Genomic DNA, 20059 nt, shown 5'->3' with positions numbered 1-20059 from the left:
TGGTGCGCATTTCAAAGCCCGAAAGACAAATCCACGAGATCATAGAAGTCAAGTGCCAGCTAAAGCAGTCGATCGACCAGTACCCTTAGTCGATCGACCAACTCACGGGCTCCAGAAGCTACTGTACACTGCATCTCAGTCGATCGACCACCATGCTCAGTCGATCGACCACACCGCTAATCAGACGTGAATAAGAAGGTCGAGGAAAAGCAAGCCCATTGTGTTTAGGTTTTAATAATAAGTGTTACGTATATTTGCTATATAACGTAACCTAGCTCACAGAGATATGCATTCAGAAATTTACCTAATTTTACATTCAGTTAAGTTTATCATATAATTAGGGTTTGGGATATTATTTCGCATCGGATATTCGTTGTGCTTTCAATCATTCCGTTACAATCCTTCTGCGATTTCGGTATTCCTTCTGTTCTAATTTCAGTTCATCTTTATTTGCATTCATAGTATAGAATTGTTAGTTAGTTCTCGAAACCATAATTATCGTTTTATGCTAGCCTTTTGTTCCGTAGTTTTAATTATGAATTCTTCTGTTTATTTCATCAATCTTATTGTTGTTATCATTCTTAGTATGAGTAGCTAAATTATTCGTGCTAGGATGTAGGGGAATTATAGTATAGGCGGCGTAGAATGAACAGGGACTGAGTCGCGTGTCAGTCGATCGACTGACATACTTGGTCGATCGACTGACCTCGTGGGGTTTTACTTTCGTTTTAATTGTTTTAATTCTTTATTCGACGAATCGAGTGCACACGACTAGTTGAATGTTTAGGATGTGACTGACCCATTAGATCGAGAGATAGGGACAGTTGTTAGATCACCAATTAAAATGACTAAACTATGCTGAGATCGAAAGATAGGTAAAGTTTAGATTATAAGTCACTTTTCAGGACGAGAGTCAGTATTAGTGATATTAGGGACTTATAGCGAGATCGAAAGATGCTATCTGTTAAGAGTGGACCGAGAGGACCTCTTGTTTCCCGCCTCATGTGTTTGATTTAGACCGACTTAGTTTGCTGCCGCCGAAACTATAGTGAACCGACCATCCAAGTACCCCTTCTTTTATCTGTTTTATCCGTTTATTTAGTTTATTGTCTTTTATTGCTATTAGTATAGACCAAATCAATTCAACCTCCACTTTCGTTACCTTAGACTAAATTAGACAATTAGAAATTACATTCGCCTCCTTGTGGTTCGACCCTGTTACCACTAGCCTAGGTTAGTTTTAATAGGAAATTATAAATCTTATTTTTGGTACTCACAACGACGGGTATCAATAAGCATGAAAGTAGGTGATGATTACATGCATGTTGATTATTAAACAAAATGCAAAAATAAAAATGTTGTCCAACAACATAAGCATTTCGGCCACTATTGGTATAAAATGGACCATTTTGATTTTGTAATATTTGTCACACAAATATAAGAATCATATGTTTATTTATCTCACATAAATAAGCATTAGTTTGATCATATAACAATTATATAATATAAACTAATAATTAATATACACTTAACTCTTAAGTGATAATTATGTCATTATATTAAAATATAATGTGTCCTATAATGTCCAATTTAATTAATTTACAACCCTTGTAAAATATAATCAACAAATAACCTCTACCTCTAAAATACAATACCTCGATTAATTTAATGAATTAACGCTTAATCATTAAATTAAATCTTATTTAATCACATTAGAATAAGATATCAAATTTCATTAGTCAATCATCGCATAATTGAATAATAAAGTTGCGTTGACTCAAGTTCTAAACTCGACCTCAACAAACTCACACAACTATATATATATATATATATATATATATATATATATATATATATATATATATATATATATATATAAATAAAAGGGACTGATCAACCCGTATCAAATACATTTGATCCGAAATTATTTGGGTTCCATCTTATAGGTGTGACCTCAAGGAATCAACAGATCACCACCGTCAAATGACAGTAACGTCAAACTCTAGTCAGCCAATCGTTACCGATAAATGTTGATCAGTTGACTATATAATGTATCATCCTTTATGTATTCTTATCATGAGATTTAAATACGTGATCGCACTATTGTTGAGGACACATACTTTAACAATCTCTCACTTGTCCGAGACAAGTGTGCGTCACCAATTCTCTTGTCCTATTACTATCTCCCACTCAATGCAAGGTGTCTCGTAGGTCGTACTTGCATGTGATCATATTTAGAGTGGTTTCCTCGATTTGGAGAGTAACTGTTTGACCGGAATTATCTGCCGTAGATACCTTCCGAGCGTGGCCACGCATTTTCAGTTCACTACTCCTCGAGTGGCCCTGAGATTTAAATAACCCTGACAAGGGGATGGATAATTCCTATCGCACTATTCCCTTCCAATAGCCACAGCTTATCATGACCCAAAAGATGCCCATTTGCACTCCATATTCGGAAGTCGTGAAGCAAAAATCAAAGTCAATCAGAAATTGTGCCACCTTGGGCGAACAGTCTCTAGTCAAAGAATCGACTCAAAAAGAATACTATAGTAGCTCTCGCCACGACCAGGCTATATAAAAATTATCAGAACTCTATAAGCGGTCACTGCCCGACAGAGTGTCCCATGCAGTCTGCCTATGTGATCGACTAGTCATCTCTTATGACCTTATGGCACTTGAACTTGCCATCAATCGACTCACACTCTAGTCACTTGGAGACGTCACCTCATATAAGTGACTAGGGGCCAATACTATGTTAATCCAGTTCACTTTAATAGGGTTCAACGTTGTCTTTACAACCTATTTAGATATAACAAAGTAATAAAAGAGTTTAAAATAAAACTCAAATGATGAATGTATTATCATATATGTACAATTAATACAATATCAATTACTACATAATCTATAATCCATATTTAATTTTGTATATAATCGTACATTTCAATTCAATTGAAATGACATGACTTATCAAGTTAAGCCTATGAGAAGACCTTGGTTAACAAGTCTTAGCAACATCTTGCACCTTACTTAACCTCATTATATACTATTTTCCTTCGTTATCTATAATCTTGTATTATAAAACCTTTTGAGCACGTGTCTAGATCCAATCTAGACATAGGCTATCTTGCTTAGGATAGCTCCCACTGTCCTCACAGTGTGTGGGATTCATCCTTTTTGCATATCTCATAGTTGCAAGTGTACTCAAGGGATCAACCGATCACCACCGTCAAACAACAGTAACGTCAAACTTTAGTGAGCCAATTGTTACTGATAAATGATGATCAGTTGACAATATAATTTCCGTTGTATATTACTCAGATTTACTCCTCAAAAATTATAGCCAAGATGGTTCTCTAACCATCCTTATGTGTTTAGAATATGATTTTTGTGTAACTCATTGCACATAAATCCAATAATTATTTCTAAACACTTATCTTCTCGTATATATCACTTATAGATTCGAATATTAAAGATGCATTGCATCTCTTCCTAGTCTCCCAATCCGTCCTTCACGGAGGAGAGCATTGGTCCATCATTCTCAATGAATAATATGTTATCTACATATGAGACATAGAAGACATATCATTAGTGCTTCTTGAGTACTAATGGATAGACTATATGGTTATATATTTACTTTCACAAAGATTCGATTTTAATTTCTCGTCATACTCCAAGTATACAAAGTATAAGAATAGAGATACATCTTAGCATAATAAATTAATCCTGCAGCGGAAGCAAATGAATTCAATTTCTCCATGTTCAATACTTTGGAACTTGTCAAGATTCTTATTAACATAAGAATATCAACTTTATGCTAATATCCATCGAACTGGATATCTTAGTGATGTATTGTTCTTCTCCTAAGTCTTTCATCACTCACAGTGATCAATATGTCATTCACATATAAGACTAATAATACCACCGTACTCCTACTAAACTTCATGTATAAAAAAAACTACTCGACAAATCGAGAAAAGTTTATTACATGACTGAAACATACCATTCAGCTCCTTGACTTCTACTTAAGATTTCTTCTTAAGTTCGTATCCTACCTTAGGATAGTTGCGATTTACAAAACTCGTGCAAGATGATTTTAAAATCCAACAATCAAATAATATTCTGAAATCCGAATTTAACGAAGCGTTGCAATTGGTGTAAACCTCATACCACCAATCAACCAAGTCACATAAACATCTTAATGTTTATGTTCAATTCGGACTTATGCGGAGTTGAAACTAGATAAAGCATCTTAATAAGTAACAGGTTTGTTACTTTCAAAAATAACATGACTCCTGTCCACTTAGGTTTCGTATCAATATTTACTGATTTTGACCAAGAAATACCACTTTCTGACGTCTTATCTTCAGTTTGTGGCTCTTGAACATTTTCTCGCACTCTGTCTTTAAGAAATAATCCTCTTTTCTTTAATAGACAGCATCACGAGCCACAAACCCTTTGTTATCGTGATCATGTAGGAAGAGAGAGCACATGTTTATGTTGGAAAATATTGTGATTTAAGAATTAATAACTTTAAAATGTATATTAGTAAATTGCTATTTTTAATAAACTTTTTTTTTAAATATAATTTTATAAGGTATGCATGTTTGTTTGAATAGTCAATGATATTTAATTAGATGGATTAATATGAGTTTATTACCATGTTAATGGGCATCATAAATGATTAGATTGTGGTCTTCGTAAAACGGACGTTGGACTATTCCAAGAGCATATTTGTTTACTTATTATGGCATTAAAAGAGAATTATTGCCCACTTTGATGATACTTCTAACAGGCAAATGTTTCGGCTTTGTGGGCTTATATATATCAGGCCATTATAATGGGTGTGGCTGGTTTTTTGACGAAAAACGATTATCTTACTTATATGATAATAACACAAAATATTTTGGCACACAGATAGCTACACTTTTGATTACCCATATTTTACTACTTGGTGACATTTTCTAAAGTTTATATTCTATAATACAATATTATTGAGCATCGGGTGATCGTCGGTTCGGGGATTCCTCTTACTGCTACCGAAGGAGTCCAACGGGTTGTCGTATCTTGGGAGAGGAACGCATTATTTTGGTAACCAGTGCAATGGAGGCGTTATCTCTGTTAGGAAAGCGCCTAGCGTGCTTCGACCCAAGCCATATCTTCTAAACTATCTTTTACATGATTTATATATAAACTCTTGTTTACCTTTTTTATTATATTCGTTATTTTACCATTACTATTAAACTTTTATCTATAATTCTTGTATTGTTATTAATATTGCTTTTATAATTGTGATATTGACCCATTTTTTCTAACAATCTAAGAGAGATAAAGAAAAATACAATTGTAAAGCCATATTTTGCAATTGTGTTAATATTGGTGGCGTCTGGCTTGTAGAGTATATCACATATCACATGGTTTTCAAACGCTTTTAATTACCTATATGCATTGACATTATCTATGTGGTGTGCTTAATTTGTTTACACGTACAAAAGTTGGGACAACAAGTATATTTATTTCTTTGTTCTTTGGTCTTCAGTACTAATTATACTAATTAATATATATAGTTAAATCGTTGCTTGCTTGTATTATTTTATCACTTTTTATAATTTGCTATACATTACCTTATAACTTTGAGTGATTCTTGATGCGTGTCATTTATATGATGTTTTACATCTCTTTTTACACGCATTTCAGAGCTCAATTGTGCTATATATGCCCATATTTCTCTATTTTCCTCTACTTTCGTGCTTTTGTACTTTATTGCAGAAATGTGGAGAATTTAGCGGGAAATCAAGCCAAATCTGTTTCCGAGTAAGCTGCATTGCAAATGACGTAAAGGAACCGCTTAAGGAACAAGCTTGGTGCGCAATCCAAGGCCCGAAAGACAAGTCCACGAGTTAAAAGAAGTCAAGTAAGCAGCTCAGCCAGTCGACCGACCAACCTAGTCAGTCGATCGACCAAGGCTCGGTTCCCAGAAGCTACTGTTTGCTGATATTCAGTCGATCGACCGGCATCCTTAGTCGATCGACCAGACTTCGATCCCAGACGAGATTTAGAAAGCCCGTGAAGTTTTAGGTTTTGGAATAAGTTGTTGCGTTGTTATTCCTATATAACGTAACATAAAACTATCTAGTTGATCATCTAGCTTTTATCAGAGTTTTTACATCAAGTTTTATTTAAGTTTCTCTTCATAATAATTTAGCTTAATTTCGCAATTAGGGTTTGATATATCGACTTTGCATCGGATCTTTCAGTTCTTAATCTTAATCTTCCTCTGAATTTTCGGTATTCATTCTGCCCTATTTCCGTTTATTGCTTTTAGTAGTATAGAATTGATAGTTAGCGTTCCCCAAAGCCAATTATCGCTTCATTATTATTGTTATTTGCATCAAACATGAATTCCATAATTGTCATTAGTTTATATGTTGTTTTTACCTTCGTCATGAGTAGCTAAACCTGTAGTGCTAGGATGTAGGCGAGTTATGGCTAGGCGGCAATAGATTAGACACGGACTGAATCCGCGTGTCAGTCGATCGACTGACATAGTCGGTCGATCGACTGACCTTGTAAGGTTACCTTCGTTTTAATTGTTTTTTAACTTGTATTTAACGAATCGAATGCATGCGACCAGTTAGATACCTCTTTTGTGACTGACCCATTAGACCGAAAGGTAGGGTAGGTTGCGTGACCGTCAATTAACTCGACTAAACTGTGCTAAGATCGAAAGATAGGTATAGTTTAGACCATTAGTCGCTTTTCAGGACGAGAGTCAGTATTAGTGACATTAGGGACCTATAGCGAGATCGAGAGATGCTATCTGTTAGGAGTGGACCGAGAGGACCTCTTATTTCCCGCCTTACTTGTGTTTAATTCAGACCGACCTAGTTTGCCGCTTGGAAAAGCCGTAATGACCCGATCATCCTAGTGCCTTTCTCTTATCTGTTTAAATCGTATTTTTAGTTATTATCTTTGTTTGCTTTAGTTATAGACCAATTCAATCAACCCCATAATAGTTACCTTAGACTAATCATAGAACAACCAAAGTTTACAACTGCCTCCTTGTGGATCGACCCTGTTACCACTAGCCTAGGTTAGTCTTAATAGGAGTTTATAAATATTATCTTTGGTACTCACAGCGACGGGTATCAAATTTTGGCGCCGTTGCCGGGGAGGCAATAGTCCTAACTTTAGTTGTTTTTGTTTTCAGTCTTTCTCAGTTTAAGGGACTTTTGTTCCTTAAACTTTTCTTATATTCTTGTTGTAGTTTCATCTTATGCGCAGGTCACAGGGTGGAGAATTACTACCATTTGACTCTGAGATAGAGAAATCTTTGCGCGGGTTGAGACGAGCACGAAGGATATTGTCGACAGAGGAAGAGCTGAGTACTCTGTCAAGCTATCTCGAGCACGATCTGTTTGAAGAAGACCAACAGTCTTCACCCACCTCTTCGGTTGAAACAGTTACCTCTCCAGAAATCTCAGTCATGGCCGAGGAAGCGAGTATAGCTAGTTTTTTGAGCCAACAGCCGCCGACTTGTACAAAGGGTTCGAACCACGGAGAAGCAGGAAATTCGAACCAAAGCCTGCCTACATTACTATGGTCGAGAGAAACCAGTTTGGGGGAGCTGCAAATGAAGATGCAGCTAAGCACATGGAGACTTTCATTGACTACTGCAGCGCCATTCCCCCACCAGCTGGCGTGACCCAGGATCAAATCAAGGAGACCATGTTCATCTTTTCCCTTCGTGATGCCGCAAGGGAATGGTATAGGGATTTGGATAAGACCGTTCGGAGATCACCGATTGGAATACACCGGCATTGGCGTTCTACAAGAAGTACTTCTCGCTTCAAGGACGATCGCCATTAGAGCTCAAATTACGGGCTTTAAACAAGGGCCGGATGAGAATTTCCACGAGGCATGGGTCCGATTCAAGAAATTGGTGCGGACCATACCGCACCATGGGATTGCAAAATGGAGTTTGTGCAATCATTTCTACAATGGGTTGTACGACGATCAGAGGGCCATTTTGGATGCTGCGCCAATGGGAGATTTGCTTTGAAAATTTAGGAGCAACCAAGGGGTGGAAGATCATTGACGATCTAGCTACCCACAAGGCCGAGTATGGGAATTCGAGAGGGAACCGGAGGAGAGCTGTTGAATCCTCCTCTGTTTGCCGCACTTGAGGCTCTTACCGCGAGATTCGACAAATATGAGCTAGGGGGAGCATCTAAAGGTGGGATCTACCAAGTCAATCTTTGTGCGGGACGGTCCCTTCGTCTCGTGAAAGGTGTGGAGTTGAGGGCCATGTCTCGAAAAACGCCCTAGCCCTTTTGAATCATGTGTCGCCTTTCAACACTATAGGCGGAACAACTCTTACTACGAGCCACCGCATCCGAACTTGAGTTGGAGAAGCCAGAATGTCCAAAACCCAACTCAACCTCCGCCACAAAGAAGCGGTCGTATGTTCCGCCTCATCAAAAGCAACAAGCAGCATCGAAGCCTCCTTTATGTGCCGCAAAGAAGAACAATCACAAAATTCTCGAGTTTTCCGAGCTCAAGAATCTGCCGCTAAAGGAGTCCCAAGCAAGAGAGGCCGGGATGAAGCTACTTGAGAGCCAAATTGCTCAACTAGCTAGCAAAAGCAACACTCGAACTCCCGGACACTTACCCACTCAACCCGAACAAAAGGAGACCCTAAATGCTATCACCTTGAGGAGCGGGTCTACCCTTGACGGTCCCGCCATGGTTGAGAATCTTTGTTGAGAAAGATGAGCGAGAAACAAGCCAAGAGAAAGCTTCAACGAACAATTCAAAGAAAAAGACGTCACAGAAAATCATCGATCGATCGATATACCTAGTCGATCGACCGAGGTGCGGGTTCAGGAGCTTCGAATCGTGCATTCCGTCGATCGATCGAGGAGGTTGGTCGATCGACCAATATCGCTGCGATCATCAAGAATCTCGTCCTTTAATGCCAAATAATTTACGAGATCACTTGTTCCGGTACCACGATCCCGAAGATTTTAGGGGCAGCCCGAATCTTTGATGGGTTGGTCCCGCTCAAGTTCGATCCAATGACGGTCAATGGGTCTCATTTGAGACGGTCCGAGGAGGGGTCTAGCTTCAACAAAGAGAAGGTGACGGACTTTCACCAAAGTCCAAGGACGCGCGCACGCGAATTAGAAGAGAGGGCTAAGGTGCTCCTTACAGCCCCATATCCGGAGAGACTCGTGCCGACCAAAGAACAGGTATCTTTCAATAAGTTTGAGAAAGTTATCCGTAGTCTTAATGTGCAAGTCCCCTTCCTTGAGTTAGTTAACCAAGTACCCGCTTACACCAAATTTATGAAACAACTGTTGTCAAAAAAGCGGTCACTTGAAACAGTGCACACTGTCGCACTCACAAAGGAGTCTTGTTCTTATCTGTCTCACACCGCGCCCCTCAAGTTAGAGGACCCGGGCAGCTTTTCTGTCCCTTGCAAAGTAGGTACCTTCTCAATTGAGAAGGCATTGTGTGACTTAGGGGCCAGTATAAGTGTCATGCCCTTGAGTTTAGCTAGGAGACTCAAGTTGACCCGGTTTGCTATCACAGAAATGACAGTTCGAGATGGTCGACCGATCCGTGGTCGAGCCTATAGGAGTCCTAGAGGACATACCCGTCCAGATAGGGAAGTTTTTCTTCCCGTCGACTTTGTAGTCCTAGATATGCCCGAGGATGAACATATACCGATCATCTTAGGAAGGCGTTTCGCACACCGCCGGTGCGATTATTGACGTCGGTTTAGGAACCTTAACCTTCAAGGTTGGGAAACATTCTATCGTTTTTGCCCAACCTACTAAAAAGAAGGATGCCATGTGGCCTGTTACTTGTAATACGGTCTCTGAAAAGAGATCGTACTTTGTGCTTCCTGAATTGCCTGTCCCTATTCCTACTGCTGTGTTAACCCCTCCGCCCCAGACTGGGAGCAAAAAGGAGGAAGAATCTGTTGTTTTAGACATCACAGGAGCTGGTTTGGGGAAGGAAGAGCCGCTGGATGCTCCAGCTGCGACAGAGCAGATCGTTTCAAGAGGAGGTCTTGGATGCTTAAGCTATGGGACTGATGAAGAAGTAGAGGATGAGCCAGCCAAGGTGAGATGGGCTGATTTGGACTCCGATGGTTCTGAGGGAGTCCTTGATTGGGAAGATGACGACGCCGATCAATTTGAATTCTCCGTCTGTCGAAAGTCGGGAAGGGTGCAACCGATAAGATGAGCACCATTGAAGCTACCTCTAGTAGCCGTAAGCCGACGAAGTGGGCCATACCATGGTCCTTTTTGATCAGCTACTAGTTGATCAAATTCGTTATAAACTTCATTTTATTGCTTTCGAACCATTTTTTATTGCTTTTGTGTGCGCGAAAACTTCGCTTTTATTTTCGTTTGCTTAGGATTTTTAAGTACTATAGACTTCGTTCTGGGTTTTGCGCAATTTTGGGCGCGTATTATTGTGTATTTGCAGGTATTAGAGCTTATTAGCTCAAATCATTGAGCAATTACGAAGAAATAAGACACTGCAGCAGTGTTTTCAGTCGATCGACTGGTATCATTGGTCGATCGACTGAGTTGCGGGTTACAGGAGCTACTGTTCACGACCATCTGGTCGATCGACTGTCCCTTTAGGTCGATCGACTGCTGCTGCTCCTATATGCGTCCACGACCTCTCCCCTGCTGTGATTGGTCGATATGCGAATTTAAGGGAGTCTCCTACTCCACTTTATTTTCCGTCGAATTGTCTATTTCTTCTTTTGTCTCATTTATGCACAATATTTACGTTCCAAAATTGCTTTCTTCCGTCTTACGCGTGGTTTTGATTGTCTTTCAGGCACTCTTGTCGGTAGCATCGCTGGGCTCTTCGAAACCTCCTAGCTCACGCTTATTTGGTTTGGGGAGGTTTCCTTTGCTGCGCTTAAAGTCTTGTGAGTTCCCAAGTCTTTACTTTATGTCATTGTGTTTTTATTTCCCTTTTCTCGCAAATTCCCGTTTCTCTTTTCTTTCAATACATGATTTTGCACAATGGGGACATTGTGCGATTTGGTTTGGGGAAGGGTTTTGCGTCGCATATCATATGTTTGCATTCACGTTTACTTTTTGTTTTGCATTGTTTATTTCATTTCACATATATATACAGAAAAATCAAAAAAAAAAATTGAAAAATTTCAAAAATTTCCATAAAATGCACGTTTATTTTAGCATATAGGTCGAGTCGGAACGGTAGTATTTCTATGATGATTTAGCATCTGCATCTGTTTTGCCTGAGCCTTGCTTGACTTACATGTTATTAGTAGAATCATAAGTGCATACCTACGAGTTTTCGTTAAATTTATTTGCTGAGCCTGAGACTTGACTTTAATAATTGGCAAGCTACATCATATTTCTGAGTTATTAGAGCCTATAACTGGTGTCATTCATGACCAGTCTATTTAGGAATGTGAGTAGTACTCCTTATGAGACATGTTTCCTTAATTTGCATAATTATGAATTTGATCTACTTAATACCTGTATGCATTCGGTTTGTGGTTAGTTGACACATGTGGTAGAGGTTTCCTTTTCTCATTTTACCCATAAGCTTCACTATGCCAAAAATATCTTTTTTTGTCCTATTGCTACATCCTACATTTAGCCTGTCCTTTGTCAAGCTAGTAGCCTGTGTCCTTGGGATTGTTACTCATTTTTGGTGGTATATGCTCTATTGAGATGTTGTTGGGAAATGAAAAGAAGGAAGAAAAGAAAGAAAAAAATGAAAAAAAATGAAAAGATTCGAAAAGAAATGAAAAAAGAGGTCCTGTACTGTTTAAGCAGTCGATCGACTGCCAAATATGGTCGATCGACTTAGATTCGTGAAACAAAAGAAAAAGAAAATCAATTCGCATGTTTTATCCTTATCTTTTGGCGATTTTTGCTCCCATGATTCATTTATATCCTATGGGGAGTTTTATTGATTTGATAGTTGGAGATTGTGAGTTTTGTGCTCATTATAGCACCGTTTCGTTCGTTATTGAGCAAGAAGTTGGATTTTGTCACTTGGTTCCGTTTTGGTACTAGCTTGATCACCTGTACCTCCACTTTACCATAATATGTTTTGCCTCTTCTTACCCATACCTCACATTTCCATAATTATACCTCGGCATGTGTCAATGGTCATCTGTTTGGTTGGAATGCATATGTACGGTCATAGAGGTCGTCTTCATAATTTATTGCTGGCATGTCTTCATAGGTCGTAGTTAGGTGAGAGTCACTACAATATTAATTCTTTCTATCTTACGAATATATCACCTGTTCTTAATTGAGTGATTTGAGCGACCCGCGAGAGTCCGATTTGATAAGTCTCTATAGTCAACGGTTCAAATTTTTTTTTTTGACGACTTTATAATTCGTTTGCATGATTCATATTACTAGTTGATTGTTGGTTATGCATTAAATTGGTTTAGGCCTTACAGTTTGCATTTCGCTCTGAGTTTGAACTCGTTCCATTAGGTCATTAGATCGAGTCTAGTTCTTGCTTGGGGACAAGCAAGGTTTGGTTTGGGGAGATTTGATGCGTGTCATTTATATGATGTTTTACATCTCTTTTTACACGCATTTCAGAGCTCAATTGTGCTATATATGCCCATATTTCTCTATTTTCCTCTACTTTCGTGCTTTTGTACTTTATTGCAGAAATGTGGAGAATTTAGCGGGAAATCAAGCCAAATCTGTTTCCGAGTAAAATTTGCATTGCAAATGACGTAAAGGAACCGCTTAAGGAACAAGCTTGGTGCGCAATCCAAGGCCCGAAAGACAAGTCCACGAGTTAAAAGAAGTCAAGTAAGCGGCTCGGCCCAATCGACCGACCAACCTAGTCGATCGATCGACCAAGGCTCGGTTCCCGAAGCTACTGCTTTTCTTGATATTGATCGATCGACCGGCATCCTTAGTCGATCGACCAGACTTCGATCCCAGACGAGATTTAGAAAGCCCGTGAAGTTTTAGGTTTTGGAATAAGTTGTTGCGTTGTTATTCCTATATAACGTAACATAAAACTATCTAGTTGATCATCTAGCTTTTATCAGAGTTTTTACATCAAGTTTTATTTAAGTTTCTCTTCATAATAATTTAGCTTAATTTCGCAATTAGGGTTTGATATATCGACTTTGCATCGGATCTTTCAGTTCTTAATCTTAATCTTCCTCTGAATTTTCGGTATTCATTCTGCCCTATTTCCGTTTATTGCTTTTAGTAGTATAGAATTGATAGTTAGCGTTCCCCAAAGCCAATTATCGCTTCATTATTATTGTTATTTGCATCAAACATGAATTCCATAATTGTCATTAGTTTATATGTTGTTTTTACCTTCGTCATGAGTAGCTAAACCTGTAGTGCTAGGATGTAGGCGAGTTATGGCTAGGCGGCAATAGATTAGACACGGACTGAATCCGCGTGTCAGTCGATCGACTGACATAGTCGGTCGATCGACTGACCTTGTAAGGTTACCTTCGTTTTAATTGTTTTTTAACTTGTATTTAACGAATCGAATGCATGCGACCAGTTAGATACCTCTTTTGTGACTGACCCATTAGACCGAAAGGTAGGGTAGGTTGCGTGACCGTCAATTAACTCGACTAAACTGTGCTAAGATCGAAAGATAGGTATAGTTTAGACCATTAGTCGCTTTTCAGGACGAGAGTCAGTATTAGTGACATTAGGGACCTATAGCGAGATCGAGAGATGCTATCTGTTAGGAGTGGACCGAGAGGACCTCTTATTTCCCGCCTTACTTGTGTTTAATTCAGACCGACCTAGTTTGCTGCCGCCGAAGCTGTAATGACCCGATCATCCTAGTGCCTTTCTCTTATCTGTTTAAATCGTATTTTTAGTTATTATCTTTGTTTGCTTTAGTTATAGACCAATTCAATCAACCCCATAATAGTTACCTTAGACTAATCATAGAACAACCAAAGTTTACAACTGCCTCCTTGTGGATCGACCCTGTTACCACTAGCCTAGGTTAGTCTTAATAGGAGTTTATAAATATTATCTTTGGTACTCACAGCGACGGGTATCAATTCTATAAGATACTTTTTTTTGAAATTTTAACCAAACGGTTTGATAAAAATTTGTATTGTTAATAAACTCATATTGATAGGTAGAGTTGTATTGGTAATTGTTGGTTGTTTATTATTTGTAATGGACTTGGTTAATGTGGGGGGTTATTTCTGACCTATATGTTTGTATGACCTATGATTCAAATGATTGGTGGATTGATTCGGGTGCTAATGTTCATGTTTGTGCTAATAAAAATTTATTTAATATGTATGAAAAATTGGAGTCAAAAACTGTTAGTATGGGTAATGGTACTCCTGCATCTGTTTTAGGTTTTGGATCGATTAAATTAGAGTTATCATCTGGTAAGTTTATTACTTTAGAGTCGTGTTAGGGCCAAAATTACCGTATTTTGCCTAGGCTACGTGGCACGAGATAAGTGGTTAATTAATGAGCAATTGACCCATTATATACACGGGGAGTCGGGCCCATGGACCGAGCCAGGGAGCCAGGTCTGGAAGCAGGATAATCCGCCAAAGACAGTAGGTGAAGAAGAGTTCGGCTTGGACTAAGATATTAATAAAGATCCCGGGTAAGACAAGGAAGTCCTAATTGTTGCCATATTCTGAATAAGGAAAGTCCAAGTTGTTACCAAACTCTACCTTGAGGAACAAGGTAATTGAGTAGGGAACCCTAATAAACCCACTAGGGTTTATTCACTATAAATACAAGGGAGACAAACAAGAGAAGGGATCCAATATTAATCCACACAAGAATACACACAAGACGGCGTACACCGTTACTTTGCTCAATACCATACTTACGTACAAATAAACAATGCCCTACATCATATAATCATTACCTTCATAATGATTACCCTAATCATTATCACCATGAACACCATGCCAATAACCCACGTACGAACAGTACGAACCCACAAATAGCCCTTATCGTCCGATTCGTATACCGTCAGCCCCATACACATGCCGGACTAGCCACTCGTCATCAGATCCGAGTCCATTGAATATTGTACTTGTACTCCGATTATTACATAGTGGAATATTGGTGGGATTCCGACTCCCCCCGCGGTAGTTTCCCACATCGGGTTTTCCGCGTCACCAAAATCTCTTGTGTCATTATTTCCTTATTTTGTCCTTTACTTTGTTCATATCGTTACACCGCCTTAATTACGTTCCTATTACGTCATACATCACATATAATTTAACCCCCCAATACGAGGCTAAAAAGAGCGGTCACTTTAACCCTAAATTGGTAGAAATTTACCAAAACAGTTTGGCTCCCACCCTGGGGCATGGTGATCGATCTCTACAGCTAAGTTGTCATCAAGTCAGTCTCCGGTGCCATGTCTCCTAGCGAGCAAGATCTCATCACTATCCATGAAGTCATCCAGAGGCCAGCAGCAGATCTGCTTCTTGGGAGTCTCCCGGAAGCCAACAGCAGATCTGCTTCCTGCGATCCTTCGCCGGAAGCCAACAGCAGATCTGCTTTCTGGGATCCTCCGCCAGAATTCAGCAGTATATCTGCTTCCTGGGACCCTCCCCGGAAGCCATCAACATATCTGCTTCCAGAGTTCCTCTAGAAGTCAGTAGTATATCCTGTATAAGATCTACTCCTTGAAGTCCCACTAGAGACCTGCAGCAGATCTGGTCCCAGAGTCCGGCAGCAGATCTGGTCCCCGAAGTTCCTTCAGAGGCCTGAGTCCAAAGAAGAAGTCCGCTCCCGGTTCCTTCAAGCCCGAGTCCGACAAAGAAGTCCAGTTCCGGAATCCCTCAGGAATCCAAAGATGAGATTTGCTATCTGGAGCCGTATATCCGCTCCCTGAAGCCGAAGATCTGGTCCCCGAAATTCCTCCAGAAGTCCGGCAGCAGATCTGGTCCCCAGTCCGGCACGGACTGGTCCCCGGTTCCTTCGTAACCCCGGATCCTCCACAGACGGGTCCCAGAATTCATCCAGATGCCGGCAGCAGAACTGCTCCCCAAAGCTCCTCTACAGTCCTATAGTAGATCCGACGCGCAGTCCTTCCACCTCTAGCTACCACAAAGCAGAATGGTCAAGACCGAGAAATCGCCGGTGCATGCACTCAAAGAACAAGTGTACCAGCAGAAGATGGACTAGCAGGAATGCTCAGACAGACTCAAAGGTACTAGGATGGGGGCAGATCAGGACCTCCAGAATCTCAGGACCAGAGATCCCTAGACGTCGTGCTGGTGCTCCAGATGGAAATTCACAACCTGGCTCGGGCTATTCAGAAGCAAGTTGCGGAGATACAATCTGGAGCCTACACTAAACAGAGACACCAGGCTATACCCTCGATGCCTAGCATCCTGCTGCTCTCCCATGCTAACCAAAATGGAGGCAGCATCAGGTAGTACCGTATCTTGTAGTTCTGTTGGAACTAAATTCCTCCCTGTTGCAGGAACTTTCAGCCAGCAAAAACCACAATGACCAACTCAACCAGTGTCGCTATAACTCCATAAGCCAGCGACCCTGGGGGCAAACCTCTGCAGAAGTGTTGTTAGGTTGTAACATATTTGGTACTATTTCGCCAGTCCCTAACCCTCTTCCAAGATCATAAAAGCCTGGTGCAGCGACCACCTGCTATCACGTGGGGCAGGTTCAGTAGAATAAACTCCACGAGTCAGGTTCCACCCTTTACACCTCTATTTGTGCTAGAATAATTTACGTGATAACAGGTGAATCAAAACTCTACAACCTAAAATACTCAAAGGGGAAAAAGGCATGCCAAAGAACGTGGGTAAGCTGAACCCGGAACGAATAATGCTAAAGATTCAGAGTACACAGAAAGTAGATCAAATCTAGCAAGTGGCAAACCAGAATGAGCGTCCTGCAAGAACTATCAAAGCTTGCAAAGAAGCAATCGGAATATAAGAACCAACAACAGCAATCAACAAGCAGTCCGCCAGGCGCTTGGATGTTGATTCCAGCAAATTGTCACCCTTGTAGGGTAACAGCTCATAAGAAGCTTCTACAACGAGTTTCATACCCAGTCTGCATCTAGGGAACAATCCCGAAACAAAGCAAAATACAAAAGGCCAAGTCGTCAGGCACTGATAAACAAGAGTACAAACGGGCTAGAGGAGAGGTCCTCATAACATGATTCTCTCCTCGGCAGCAGCTACACCAGCTTTTCTACCTTGCTGTGTTTGATCTTCTCTTGCAGGAACTAGCTCTGGCTCAGGAACATCTGCATCCTCAAAAGCATTTTAGGGGAGCTGACCTCACCAGCAGTATTCTCGGGTGGCTGACCTGACCAGCAGCATTTTCGGGTGGCTGACCCAATAAGCATCATTTTTGGGGAGCTGATCTCATCAGCACCCAGAACCAGGTTCCCAAGACGCTGAGATCTAGTAGAATAAAGAAGTCTCGACCGCCTATCTTCTCTTAACTTCCAGGAGGTAGGAAGCAGAAGGAACCAGAAACGGAATTCCAGGGAGCAGGAAGTCAGAAGCAGGATGCAGGAGGAAGCAGAGGCGAAACCTGAGGAGGCAGGAAACGTGAAGTAAAGCGCTAGTTAGCGGACACGAACAAAGAACCAGGATTAGTTGTCGCAGCAACCCTTTCGCCAGTAACCCAGGCAGCCAGAATCTAGCAGCAAACCAGTTGAAGGGCAGGACCCAGAGTGAGCCAGACTTCTGCATAGCCCATTTACAGGAGCCATCATCCAAAGGGAGCAGAGACAGGGGAACCCTAGTACAACCCCTGCTGTCCGAGCTAGAACCAGAAGAACCCTGGTACCACCACTATCGTCCAGCCAGGAACCAGAAGAGCCCTGGTCGCAGCACCTGGATCCCACACCTGGTCCTGTATCTGATATACCGCACTTAGTCGCAGTACCTGATCCCGCACCTGGACCCTGTATCTGGTCCCCGCGCCTGGTCCCAGCATATGGTCCCCATACCTATCGGTAACCAAGACATCAGTTATGTCGTACTGGAACCCAGAATATTATCTCAACAAGTCTCTGCATCCTGTAGAGACCAGGTACACATCACTTGAAGAATTGTTTCTTGCGCTTGTTATAACTTTCTGTAAATTGCTTTCTTATTTTAGTCTCATCATATCCATGCGGTAATTGGCTATTCCTGAAAGCCTATATGAGAAAACTAGAGCTATTAGGATAAATGAACAATGATCAATTGAACCATACGCCTAAGTGCTCACACACTGAAGTTCGAACCTCGAATGACAGTTAAATCACAACCATGGTAGACTAGCACCTGACTTTAGTCCTGCACCCTAGACCTAGGTTGATGAAAACATCAGCGACCTAAAAGGGAAATAGGAACCAGAGTTGTACATGGCACACTAGTGGAATTTCCAATAAGAGGGACAGGAGTAGGCCTGGTACCCAGGTCCCCGCGAGGGGACCAGGAGGGAACCTGATCGTCCGAGCCTGCAGCGAGCCTAAGAGTCAGACACTTGAAAATATCTGAAACCAGACAGGTTCCCAGCCAGAGGCCAGAACCCAGAACCTGGAGGCAGACGTCCTCACAACCTGTGGGTAGCTGTAATACTACATATTTATGAGTCTTGGGGTACTCTATCGAGTAGGCCTTACTCTGTCGAGTAAGGGCGAGTTGCAGATTAAAATAGTTTCTGACCTGTTGGGTACTCGATCGAGTACCGTGGATACTCGATCGAGTAAGGGGGCACTCGATCGAGTACCTTAGCTACTCGATCGAGTAGCCGGTTTACGGGGGACGATTTCTCGGGTTTTGTTAATAATGCGATTAGAGTATATAATACTTCCGTCATTGTTCTTAAAACACTTTTCAAAACCTAATTACTGTCAAGAGAGAAAACAAAGTACGTTCTTCGCTTTAATCGCATTATTGGCAAATCCCGGAGCTTGGAAGGTCGGATTTCACCTTTCTTTATACCGTTCTGATCTTTGCGTCGAGGGTAAGACCTATATACCGTTTTTATAATGTTTCTTTAAAGTTGGTTAAACCCTAATTTGGGGATTTGGGGGTTTTGTTGTTTGTATGATTGGTAGTGATTATATGTTTGTATGATTAGGAGGAGGATTCGTAGAGGAAGCTTTTTGATATCAGCTATGAGATCGTCGGATTGTTGTGCTTTCCAGGTAGGGTTTCCCTACTCAGTATTAGTTACATAATGTGTGGTGATTGTGCTGTAGTTAGTGATTGTTGACTGATTCAGACGGTTGTTGATGTTGTATTGTGATTGCTGATTGTTTGTCTCTGGTTCTCGAGATGCGTTCTCGGCTGAGTGGAGTCACTTGCGGGAGTGGCTTCAGGCCCTAGTTTTGCCCTTCGTGAAACCCGCCACGGAAGGGGATGTGCACATTAATGGGACAGGGTTATCGCTCGGTATGATGAGCGGGGATTTGGTGGGTACGGCTGCGGTCCCCCACTGGCAGGGCTGGTCCAGTAACAGTCGGAGACGGAGATTGATTGGAGTGGGTGATTGTGTGTGACTGTTTGAGCTGTGTTGTTTACCGTACTGTTGATTATATAAATTGTGTAATTAGTACTGACCCCGGTTTATTGTTTTAAAACCTGCGGTGATCCATTCGGGGATGGTGAGCAGATATTGAGCAGGTATGAGTTGAGTACTGGAATAGCTGGGATGTGCCACGGTCTGATGATAGAAGTCTTCCGTTGTAGCTTAATAGTTTTCATAAACATTTCAGTTAGATCAGTAGACATTTGATTTGAGAACATGTATTCGTATTTTGGTTTCGTTTTTGGATTGTAACCTTTCACTAAAGTATTTCTATTTAAACGTTGTTTCACTATTGTTTATTTGATTATCATTGCCTCGGGTAACCGAGATGGTAACATCCTTATACCTGGGTGGTCCTGGTAAGGCACTTGGAGTATGGGGGTGTTACAAAATGGTATCAGAGCGACCCTGCGACCGTGTGGTGAGCCCGTGGTCGGGAGTACCCGGGTCACACACCTAGCGGGGGAGGATTCTGGGCTTGGCTACGGTCA

The sequence above is a fragment of the Silene latifolia genome, chromosome 2 (genome assembly GCF_048544455.1).
Source record: "Silene latifolia isolate original U9 population chromosome 2, ASM4854445v1, whole genome shotgun sequence".
NCBI classification, from domain to species: domain Eukaryota; kingdom Viridiplantae; phylum Streptophyta; class Magnoliopsida; order Caryophyllales; family Caryophyllaceae; genus Silene; species Silene latifolia.
The sequence above is the reverse complement of the archived record's forward strand: the minus strand, read 5'-3'. Positions refer to the sequence as shown.